Source organism: Cotesia typhae, unplaced genomic scaffold (assembly GCF_013202065.1).
Source record: "Cotesia typhae breed Kobodo isofemale line unplaced genomic scaffold, CoteBio_Ctyphae contig_11, whole genome shotgun sequence".
Taxonomy (NCBI): domain Eukaryota; kingdom Metazoa; phylum Arthropoda; class Insecta; order Hymenoptera; family Braconidae; genus Cotesia; species Cotesia typhae.
The window spans coordinates 2,897,369-2,910,578 of record NW_027423711.1 but is presented as its reverse complement, the minus strand read 5'-3'; the positions used below and the strand labels follow the sequence as shown (position 1 = coordinate 2,910,578).

The 13,210-nt window shown below is 26.8% G+C and overlaps 1 protein-coding gene across 3 annotated transcripts in view; it reads left to right on the top strand.

Annotated features, from left to right (window-relative positions):
• Positions 1–13,210, top strand: part of LOC141524421 (uncharacterized) — a 104,222-nt gene that overhangs the window by 41,266 nt on the left and 49,746 nt on the right. For all 3 annotated transcript variants that reach the window (XM_074238305.1, XM_074238297.1, XM_074238311.1), the window contains one exon: positions 6,244–6,331. The gene's annotated coding sequence lies outside the window, so the exon portion shown is untranslated. The remainder of the gene's footprint in view (positions 1–6,243; positions 6,332–13,210) is intronic.

The window sequence follows — 13,210 nt, the reverse complement described above, 5'->3', positions numbered from 1 at the left end:
CCGATCATCTGCACTGTATGTGTTTATTGTGTCTCCAATATTGTGGTAATGCGATTGGCTATAATTCATAATGCTTCTGTATAATTAATGAAAATGTATTAACGATTCAGAATAGATATATAGCCGTTGGATGATTTTAATTGTATTTAATTAATTCAAAATTTAATTATTGAGGGTTCTAGTTTGAAAATGAAAATAACACTAATATTTTATTTAACTAGATTTCGAGTCGTATTGAATTTGCATTTCAAAATTACTTATTTAATATTTTCAAGCTGATTAATCGTAGACATATTAAAATATTTTATTTTTATACTTGCTTCAGTTACAAAACAGTGGCGAAAAAATTTTAAAATATATAACTCAATCAAATTTATATTTTCGGCGAATATCGATCAGTTTGCTCTAGTTAGTTCACTAATTGATGCAATAAACGAAAAATAAGATAAAATTCTAAAGATATTTGGTTTCAAATTTTTATATTTAAGAATTTGATGCAGATATATATTTCAATATTTACATAAATAATTTTGAAATACTATACTTTAAAAATTTTTAAATTACAGAATTATTCCTGTGTTGAATGTTGAAAAACACTAAACTATATTGCGACAATTGAGCTTCATAAAAAAAACAATATTTTTCCACGGGCAATATTTTTTATTCTGACAATAAAATTTGGTATTACTCTTATTTTACTTATCATTTTTAGTATTTCAAAAAACGAATGGATTCAATAAAAGTATTTTTAATATTAAATATCTCAGTGACCGTAAAATACAACAAAACTTAAATTTTGTATCAAAGCGGCTTAATTCTAATGATATGTCATACAACCGTCTTGCTACGAGAGTGACTAAAAAATTTTAAATTTTAATTTCAACTAAACCCTCATAAAAATTCTAAAATTCAGCTTTAAATGTATCAAATGTCATTGAATAAAGATTTTGAATAAATTTATCTGAAAAAAGCTTACTCTCAAAGAAAATCTAAAATATCAGAACGTCTATCAGCAGAGAGTGTCCGACAAATATTTGGAAACTCTAAATTTAACATCTGAAAGCTTAGACTTTTATTAAAAGTCATAAAAATTTATTAGCTTACATTGAAGAGTCTATATTTTTTTTATCGTTAACCATGCTATCGTAGAAAGGTTATAGGGTCTCTTGATCCCTTCCGTCGGGAAATTTCTCGCCATCCTTAGCGTGCATGTCGGAGTAATCAAGTGATATTCATACAAAAATACTTTCCTCAATGTTACTTTCCATATACACAATTTATGTACGTATATAATATACATATATACAAAATACCTATACATAGTATCCATACAGACGAAAATGCAGTCAGTCGATCGTCCTAGGAAATATTGAGAAGCATACAGAATAGGATGGAAAGCTTCGAACGAGCAACTCCTTCAGGTACTTCCTTTCTCGGTATATTCAACATTTCCTTCTAGTTATACGCTCTAACCTTTTCCGTGTACAGACTATTGAAGTTTAAGATAACAAGGTGTATTCCCCAAAGAGTAAGCAGCAATGCGGGAAATGCCAGTGGACTTGTGATGAAATGACTGCCAAAGGTATACATATATCTGTACTACAAAGTCTGTAGAATATATAATAACATGAGTGATTGTAGTAGTAGAAAGATTTCCATCACAAAGATGACATCTTTTGCGTACGATCAACACTTATCTTTGGAGAATGCTATTGAAATATGTATAGTATACTAAATACTCAAGAATAACAATTTTTTTTGAGTGTTTTCAAGTCAAACAATACATATCTGTCTAAAAAATTCTATAAAAATCAATTTTTTTTTAATTTCTAGATGTCAATTTTTTTTTTTTTAATTTATGTTTGCCATAATATATTGGTTAAAAAATTCTAAAAATTAAAAATTATCTGCTAAATTAATTTTCGTATCCTTTACGCTCAAAATATGCCAGGAAATGCCCAAACACAGCCCCTGTTAAAAGCGGAACTCAAAATTCCAATTTTAAAAGGTTCTTCACGGAAGTTACATTTTGGCATACCCTAATATTTATCATATTTGGTCAATCAGGTTATATTTGATGATAAAAAAAATAATTATTTAATTTTTCTAGAATTTTTAACAGTTGAAATGTCATATTAAACAAGAATTGGTTTAATAGATGGTTAAGTTAATAACTAAAATCAGATAAACGTTTCAGAATAGTAGGAAAAGTCATTTTTATTTTACTATTTAACCCCCCAAAATTCAATTGGAAAATATTATTAAGTTGACATACTTTCAACTTGACTTACTCGTAGTATATTATATTAATCTTAAGGCAGATGGCGCACTCGTTATACACATTTAAATTTTTAAATTTGTTTAAATTCGAGTACGAAGTTATCCAGCCCGGATTCAATTCTACCTTGTTGCCGAGACTAAAAAGTTGAAATGATTCTTAGCATTCAAGTTATAATCAATGATTTTAAAATTACATTTTATTTTTTTATTCACTTGTATGACATCTTAGTCCAGCCTTTTGAAGGCTCAAGTATGTAGACAAGTTAGTGGCATATCTATGGCTGTAATACTTTGTATTATTCTTGCCTTTGGTTCGTCCAAGTACTTCAACTTCTTCATTTTCGCGTACTTGCATCCTCAGCCTTTGCCTTTTATTTGGTTTCCCACGATCGTTGCATCGAAATGAAAACCCCTTGAGGCAAGATCAAGTGGCTTTGCCTCGACTCTTGTGCTAGAAAATCTACCATAAATCTGAATATGCATTACGTCACAAGAATCTGGAGATCATTATTATGCAGTAGCAGCTATAGTTATTATACAGAGTAAATTTTATAAAATTTATTTTTTAATGTTTTTTTTACTTGACGTAGATTTTTTTGTTTTCATTTCCAATTTCTAGTGAGTAATTTTTTTTCATTTCAGAGGTCTTTATTTTCATTGCGTGGTTTTTATATACATGTCATAAATTGTAAGCTTGAGAATTTCCGAGGTTTTCTTACTTCGTAAATGTTTAAAATAATATTCGTACTTTGTAGATAAAAATATTTATGTTGGTACAGTTGAAATATGTTCAAGTTGAGGATAGTAAATGTAAAGATTAAATTACGAAAAATGAAAGACATCAAAACTTAAAGTTGCGATGTTTTTAAGTTTAATTTAATTAAAAATACACTTTAAGTTGGTAAATTTGCTGCGTTAGACTGTGAAAGTTCTGCGTTTACAAATTTCAAGAAGATGATATGTCCTTGACTGTACATTATTCTCAAATTGTCAGGATCAAAAAATTTTTCACATGTCAATCGTTTCACGATATTTATAATAAGCTTGTAGAACAATAAAAATAGCTTAATTTCAAGAAAATATGAAGCATAAACATATTTTTTGTTTTACAGTTATTTATGCTATATGTGGGGTAAGTAGCGAATAATCTGACAGTCGTGATGTTGCGTAAGGTTTATGGGGTATTTGTATAAAGACGAGTGTGGTAGATGTCGCTACGAACCGTTAGAAATGTCTAAAAAAACGCTAAAAAATTCTCAAAATTTATCGATCAATCTAGACCCTCCATGTCTCAAAGCATTCTCGATTTTTTATTGGGTCTTCAAAAAATGTTCATAATTGTGTCACGTTTTGATGTTACAACTGTGAATATTTTTCGAACAATTTTTTTTTACACGGGTAGGTTCACACAAAAATAAACGTAATTAACATAATATTTCGCTCAATATTATAACGTGAAAATGAGTCAATTCGAAACTTTTCAAAACTAAAAAAAAAATTATTAATCACAGTGAGAATCATTCAATATCGAGTTTCTGGTAGTGATAGAAAATACGGTATTATAAATTATGAACGTAAAAAAACTCATCCAACTATTCACCGGAGGTTTGAGTATTCTATTGAGTGCACCCTTCAGCTGAATACAGTCAAAGATTGGCAGATAATCAAGCCAACTCACTCCCAGTAAATTCGAATTTTACCCGCTGCATTGCATAAATCCGTCACTTTTAAAGCAAAAAAAAAAAAAGGAGAGAAGATTCAAAGTAACTCAATATCGAACCAATTACATTGCCTAATTCAATTTTATTTTTCCCTACGGGAAATTATTGACTTGCGTGAAATTTACTCAGTAGGCATATTTATATTCCACATAAATTAGTGAGATGATTTATTTGGTATTTAAATAATATCAATCACACCTGACTATTAGAGCGTCGATTATGTGAAACTGAATATAAGCTTTTGATAATCCATAGCTTGAATTTCTAATAATAGCTATCCGATATCTAATTTCTGGTAGGTTAACATCGATAAAATATACTCGGTCAGGTCAAAAAGTAATTTATTACTTTTTTAATTTTTTTAATATTTCCCTGGTGGTTTCACATTTGCCAGAAAATCTATCACTCAAAACAGACGTTAATAATTGAAGCGCTTTAAAGTTTCTTTTGTTTAAGGTAGTACTACCGTTACCACAAGAGTCAAATCCCAAAGCCTAACCTTATTTGATTAACGTAGTAGATTTCCCTATACTAAATCACGTTGAAGAAAGAGAGACAGAGATAAATTTTGAATGTTTTTTATTAATAAATATTCTCATATGCTCGGAAACCATACTGATTGTTATAAAATATGTTCTAGATGTTATTTTCTCTCGTTGTCTTAATTTTTATTAGAATCTTAACGTCCAGTTTTGTGAAATAAAATAAAGTCTGTGATTTTCCATAAGGATCAATGGTAAAAGCAAAAATATGTAAATATTAATATCTTTTTTTCAAGACTCGCCAGGCTTCCAAAAATTTTACTGCTTAGTTATGATATTATAAAGTACCAATTTGCCAAATTTCATTAAATTCTGAACGTCAATTCTAAAACCGGTAGTACTACCTTAAATATCAATTTTCATATCATACATTTATCAAGTGAAAAGTTATAACGAAAATATTAAATAAAAATATGCTGAGATGGAAATAACAATTCAACGATTTTATAACAGTTTATCTGAGTTAAAACAAAAAAAAATATTATTTTTATTCTGAGTTAGATTTTAAAAATAAATTACGTCGGAAAAAAAATTTTTGGTATTAGAGATTAAAATAAAAATAAGTTATTGAGAGTTGATAAAAATTTATGCTGCTTTTGAATTCTGAAAAAGTCATTCGTAAGCTTATTAAATAATTTACCGTAATTAATTCAAGAGTATATTTATTTTAAATGATATCACATAAAAAATTAAATAGGATAAAATGAAACCATAAGAATACAGAGCAATAAATATTTTGTTTTTGTATCAAAAACAGTCAAAAAAAATTTTTGTGTTAAAGTGATACTTTTTTCTTCGTAACTAAATTTTTAACATAAAAAAAATGTTATTTACTTAATAGAACTTTTTATGCGTTACTTAAAAATCAACACAAAGTTTGTGTTAATCACCGGTTTGTTCTTTCTTCAGTTAAACCGGATGTCATTTGCTAGTGAAGTAAATCACTGTATTTTTGAAAAATTTTATTTAATAAACTATTAATAATAACGTAGTGTTTATAATTAGGAACTAGAAATTTCATTTAATAATCTGTCGGTCGCTCATCAAAAATTCCCGAGATCGGGCGTGGTGTACCGAATAAGCTCAGCTCCGAAAATTGATAATTATAATTTTCTTAATGAATATTGAAATTTAATCGAAATTTTCACCCTCAGAGGTTAAGAATTGATTAGATTTTAGAATTGATCGATACTCTAGTTTAAAAGTAATTTCAAACAAAAAAATTTTTTTTCAAATTTTATTTTTAAGATATTTTAAAATCGACCGTGCTAAGCTAATTCAAATTGATATGAATTCAAATCCAATGTCAATAAAACTCTTTTTAATTGTTGAATTAAAAATGTGGAGATCTGATACGAACTCGATATTCGAAAATTATGTTGCAATCAATAACTCCTCAATTTTTTTAAATTATTGATTGTCATAACAAGAAGTTAAATTTTTACTAGTTTTCTGTCTTATATGATAGCAACACCGCCATTAATATTAAGTACTATAAATATTAATAAACAGGATAATTCATCGTAGAATTAATAAAGAATTTTGATAAAACTAATTGTAAATGACTTAAAACTCATTAGATTCGCGTAAAGTAATAATTAATGGAAGAATGAAATTTAAATAACAATAGATAAAAAAAAAGATGAAACAAACTGTAATATGATTATGATTTAATTTAAAATTAAATTCAACTTTTCCAGGTCCCTGACTGAGCGCTATTGCGGTGGAAGCAAAAAAGAGTTTGTCAAAAAGTTGTTACGACGCAACGGATTTTATATCAGTCAAAAAGTAAGTAATTAATTTTGTTTCAAAGTCAAAAATGTTACAGCGAATGAAAACATGTAACTACGACCAGTGTTGTGGTTTACTTTTAATTGCTAAGATATTAATCTAGTAGTTACAACTTAAAAACGGTAATTTCGTATAATAATGAGAAAAAAATCCAATTAGCAGACACAATCAATACTCAATCCAACTAAAATCGTGTAAGCCATTAAAACAAAAAAAATAAACGAGAGCCGTGTTGTATTCCCTGGATGATTCGCGCTGGACCATGAATTTCACCCTAGAGATATTCTTTGAAATTGGTGAGCTAATGCATTTCCTTCACTCAGGAAATTCACCGCCACTTTTTGACCTCAATTCTACTCTAATGATCGTCGTTAAAAATGAAAAATAATTGAAAATACTCAACGTAGATTTAATTTGTAGATATTTGAAGTTATTCATTTTAAGGTCTTAAATCAAGAATTTATGATGAAATATAAACTGTGATAAAATAGAAAATTTATCTTTTAGTTTTTTTTATTGGCGATATGTATTTAAATATTGAACGGGTTAAAATGATTTACACATAAATCGAAATTTATTAGAGAGACGTACACATGATATGATTTTCAAATCAGCGAAAAGCGTAGATTGTAGAATATCCGATAAAAACGAAGAAAATTGCTATTTGTCCGATATTCTATCAATGGTATATTTTTTCTTTATATTGATGTCTTACGGCATTCTTACAGCTGATTAGATTTTTGAATGGATCTCTCGTATAATGAAAAATCTTATTTGAAAAAAAAAAAAAAAAAAAAAAAAAAAAAAAAAAAAATTATTTTTCAAGTTTGTGAAACATCACTTTAATAGTAATTGGACATTATCTTAGGTATATGGTCAGAATAACTTCTTGAGAGCTCAAAATGTCAAGATCTGACGTATATTCAATTTCTGGAAATCTAACTGAAACCAATAACTTCCCGTCAAGAAAATTGAAAACTTTCTCGATAGAAAGTTCTAATCGCAAACTGTCGAAATTATTTTCTTTAGACTTAAATTACTTAATAAAGTGCTGATTGCGGTCAATTTTGAGTTTTATTTTTTCAAACCATACCTAACATAGCTTTAAAAAAATTTAATTTTTTTAATTGAATTTTAAAAAAAATTTAATGTAGTAGTCAAAAGAGCATAATAAATTTCACACCGAGAAAAATATTTTACCATTAATAATTCTGTGTTCCTCGAGTTGAATTAAAAATGAAATATCATATATACATCGTCATTTATTTGATGGATATTTTTCACTCTCTGAAATGTGAAAGCAGAAAGTCTGTCAATTAGGGAAATTTTTCTTCGTTTGCTATATAAGATCCGAGTAAGTCATGAATTATAAAGAGTGTAAAAGAAAAGCCGAAATTGCACTTAGGGTACGACATAAAACCTAGATACAGTTTTCTCTGAAGATTCAGTAAAATACACCTACGTAAGCACAATTGGTACAGTACTGCAATATATATGAGAATTAAGAAACCGTTGCGAGCATGAGATAGAGAATATAACTCAAAATGGCTGAGATTGCTTATAGAAATTATAGACGTTCCAGAACTTTTAATTGCTTCTCGTTTAAGCTCTTAATGTGCCACTGAAAATGTGCTGACGCCGAAGACAAAATCACCAAGTCCATTAGCTTACTCGGCCTATAAAATTTCATTGCACAACATTTTAATAGCTCCAGTACAATTAAAAATGAATAAATCAATTACTCAAGAGTTATCCTATTATTTAATGATATCACACTCAACACCACTGAGTGTTGAATATTAAATAAACTCTTATCTTGAGGAAAAGAAAAACAAACATTTTTTTCAATTTACTGTCTTTAAATACAAGGTTAATATTTTATTTAATGCAACTGAAAGAGGTATTTTATTTCAAGTACGAATATCTTAATAAATTTTTATTGTTTTACAAGATATTTGGTACGTCTGACCAAAGTCGAGTAGTTTCCCTTGAGACACTGTCTACTCAGCTGGGTCATACCCTCCTTTAACAAGCTCGCTGGTATCCTTTGAAATCCCTCGGGTTACGGTTTATATTTATTAGATGTCTTGTAATTCACAATACGGTAGTACAAATCTTTAGTTTGACTAAAAATATCAATGACAATAATTATAATAATAATAATTAAAAACTTTTTTAAGTTAAACATAAATTTTATCAAGTTTACTGTAAGGTAAACTTTTTTTTTAATTTTTTATTTAGAAAGTGTTAATATATCAGAGTTGTAAAATTCCCAACAATTACTGTAATTTTAGTGGTACTTAAAAAAAAAAATTAATCCGTGTAAGATTTATCAAAATAAGCCGACTAAATTCAGTTACTCTAGTATTATTAGTTAGATCTTAATGACATTCACATAATTAATGATTTTATTTTAATTAAAAAAAATTGGCAATAACAAGAATTTCAATTGATATGTAATGCAGTGTAAAAAAATACGAAAATGAATTATTAAATATAAAAAGAAAAAATAATTAGATTTATTTGGTTACTTATATACTTGTACCTTTTGAAGGGTATAATTTTTTTTTCATTAAAATAGAACCATTGAAAAAACCACTAGACTATCATTCGTTATATATCAGTTCTACGTATTTCACGAATTCAGCTTCTTTTCTTTGATTCCTTTCACATCAGCAGAACACAATAACTCCCTTTGTGTGACAAATTCTACAGGTATCCATTCGTCGTGAGCGCAAAAGAGGGTAAATGAGAATGAGAGGTAAAAAAACAGCAATGAATAGGAAAAAACACCGAAAGAAATTTTCTTTAAAAATTTTTTAACTTTTTTTCAACAAAATTTACCTTAGTCTACCGTAAATTTTATTGTCTACTAAAAAATGAATTTTTTTTTTAATTTTTATTTAAAAATAGTTTTAAATGAAAGGGCCGCATTATGTCTCACACTGTTCAAAATTTTTGTAGTAATTTTACAGAAAATTTGTTGGAAATAAATTTTTAAAATAGTTTTGTAATTTTATCAATCAAGTGTTGTAATTTTATAAAATATTTTTTACGATTTTTGTATTAGAAAATTACAAAACACTTTTATAATTTAACGCTAAACAATCGATGGAAACTACAAAATTTATTTTATAAGTTACTGGAAAGTTTTTAATAATTCATAAAATTAATTTAGAAGAAAAAAGAATATAACAAATAAATGTAGCAAATGAAATTACAAACAATGTTTGTGAATTTTAAATTATTCGTGAAAATTAATCAATAATTTAGCAAAATTACAAAACGTCGAATAATTACATGAAGTTTGTAAAATTACAACTCATCTCAGTATATTTTGGTAGATTACTCGAATTGTATTGTAAATTGTAATTGCCCATACCAATTTTTAATTTAATTAAGATTTTGTTTTGTAAAACATTTGTATTCTTACAAAAATTTTCAACAGTGCACGATTACAATGAATTTAAAGGTAATTTTTAAAGAAAATTTCTTTTCGTATAAAATTAAGGATAAATAAAAAATACTATAAAAACTGTATCAAAGCTTTCATTTTGCCCACCAGTGCTGCAAAGATAACGAGCAGCAGCCCACGGCTGTTCTTTCGTTTATCCGAAGAACGAACAAAATTGAGGAATATTGTCGAAAAGACTAAAAAAAAAAATTATAAAAAATAATAGTCATAATAAGTGAAAATATAATATATAAGAAAAAACGAACGATGTACCGAGAAAAAAATGTAAAAGTAAATAAAAAACCCTCTATTATCTCTCAGTTTTTTATATTTCTTTCCATTATTTTCTTTTTATTGCTATTTCGCCCTTTCTTTTACAATTGAATTAATTTACAATGATCTTTTGCATTCAGTAGTCAATCGGATATAAAAAGATACTTCATAGTATTTTATAATCTCTTTCAGAACTTTTTTTTTTGCATTCAATTATCTTTAACGAGAGACGTGAAAAGACTAACATAATTATAATAATAATAATGGAAAAAAAGATAATCTGTCTTTTTTATTTAATATTTTTTTCTTAATTAAAAGATTATTTACATTTTTCACAGAGAGTTTATTATTTTCTTTCATTATAATCAGGATTATATTAAAATAATAATGAATATATAGAGAAGAATTTTGATAAAAAAATATGCATGTCTTTTTTTAATTTACCTCATGCACTCATTTTATAAAAAAAATTTGGAAATCGGTTGACAGCGCAGGTCAACCCTAGAACTTCCCACTAAGTTTGAATTTTAAGCGCCTATAGAGTGTTTTTTGATTAATATGTAGGCTTTTCAAGCTCAAAGCACCGTTTTTACATTTTGAGCTTTTCGAGATTAAAATGTATTTATTAAGCAAACATAACTTTTGAATGCGTCGTTCGATTTTCTTGTTTAAAAAAGCATTCGATGCAGTTTCTTAAGCACAAAAAATGTATATATGGTTTTATTATGATTTTCTCCCACGCTTTAAAGTTATTTTTAAAAAACATAAAAATTCAAATTTTTTTTTTTGGTTTTTGGTTGATAAACATTTGCAATCGCAATGATTTCAAATTTTGTTAATATCAGAATTTAACATATTAGAATCTAATTTAAAATTGCCCATGGTTCAATTGACTCCTTTCTTCCCTATTGTACCTCGAATGAAACTGAATTTTACAATAGTCTACACTGATAGAAAAACAATCTTGATTCAAGAAACATTTTTTCTTCAAAATTTGAACTCTTGAAACTAGATATAGATATATTTCTTTCAAGAATTTTTGTCTCTTGGTTCAAGATAGGCGATAACATTGATTCAAGATGTTACCGACTTGTGTTAAGAATGGCTTTTTTTTTTTATTAATATTAATTTACTTATAAGTTTTTTATATAAGTTTTTTAAACGATAATGTTATTTTGGTTGAAAAAGTAAATGTATTGATTGAAGATAATATAGCTCTTAAGCCAAGAAAATCTAAATCAAGACAAGAAATTCTTAAATCAAAATAATCATTTGTCTTCCAAAATAAATTCTTAGATCAAGAAAATATCTCTTGAGTCAACATAAATTTTCTATCAGTGTACTCAGTATTATATACAAATCGCTCTGTAAAGTAAACAGCAATTCTTGACTAAAAAAGAAATCTTATAAGTATGCATTTCACGAAACGATACTGCTACTGCCACGATCTTCAGTGGAATTTTATTTCCTTATATCGTATCACTATCGTCAAGATTCGAAAATCGTCAAACTGTATTGTTGCGGTAACTATACTGTTATGTTGTAACTGCAAATTATCTAACTATCCATCCAATGATCGTATACAAAAATATTTTTAATTGTTTATAAAATGACTGATGAATAATATGTGACACTTGGAAAAAAAAAAAAAAAAAAAAAAAAAAATCTTTTGATTGCAAAAAAAAATTTTTTCAAGATCTTATTCTTGTTATTATATTTATCTTAGATAGGCGGTAACATTGATTTGAGATATTACTGACTTGTTTCAGGCATATCAGCAATACTTGTGTTTCTGTTATTTTTTTTTTTATCATTAAAATTTAAGCTCAAATTTATTTCATAATAGGCTAAAATAAATAAATTTTTATGAAGTTTTTTGATATTTTAAAAAAACTTGTTTCTGAACAAAGTTTATAAAATTCTTAGAAGAAAACAAAACTATTTCCAGATTGAAAATATTTTACTCTTTGATCGAAGTTGTAAAATTCCAAAAGTTAAGAAAACTAGTTTCAAGACAAGTAATTCTTTAATGAAAATAACTTATTATTTGAATAATAATTTTCTTTCATCAATAAGAATATTTATCATAATTAAGATTAAAATCAAGTAATTAAAAATTAAATAAAATTTAAAAGCTCGCCCTCCGAGTTGTCTATTGAAAAATGAATCAATAAATAATTCACTACTAATTGGTATTTATTTACTTATTTTTACCGTAATTGGAAAATCAATTTTTTTAAGAGGAAACTTTAAGAAAGTATCGAATGTAATGAACTTTCTAAGTATAAAAGAATAAAAATTTATTTTAATTAGTAAATATTCACCAACTTCTAGCGGAAATGAAACTTTAGTGGATCAATTTTCACTCAAGGTACGTGAGTATTGACTAATTTCTGTAGAAAAAAATGCCCGTGGCTCACTAAATTTTTATATTAAAAGTAATTTTTTTTTTTTAAATCGCTGAATTGCAGTACTACGAAAAAGTAGCAAGCACTTAGACGTAATTATATTAGTTCATTGATTCCTCAGCAAATCGTTTGAAACTAATTACTCTAAAAGCATTTATATGTGGTTCACAAATTAATAACGAAGTGCCATTGCTTTAAATATACGATTAAATGGATAAAAATATAAAGTACAGTTACATTAGTATTTACATTCGTGATTATAGAGCGCGACTATCTGAGCTTATATGTATTCTCGAGTTTCATCGTATTACACTTATCAGTATGAATTGAAATTAAGTTTACATACAGTTTGAATTCTTGCTGATTCTTTTTCAAATTACTATATTGATCTATAAAATTATTAATGACTTTTTCTGGTTTTGTGTTGAAGAAAATCAATAATTACTTCGAATATTTGGCACTTGTAGACACAAATATTAAAGTGACCTACTTTTGATATTTATCAAGTTGCTTTTTTAAACTGTCATATCAATGAAAGTGCTAAAATAACAATAAAATTTGATACAAGAAATAAATCAGATTATCGCAAAATTGAAGTGACCCTAATGAAAGCTAGATTACAAATATTTGTTAGGTTTTTTGAGATCGGCAACTAACACTGTATTGAGATTTGAATCTAAAAAAAGAAGCGAGAAAAGTAGGATATCAGGCAGTAGTCGGATGTATAGTGTCAAAGCGATT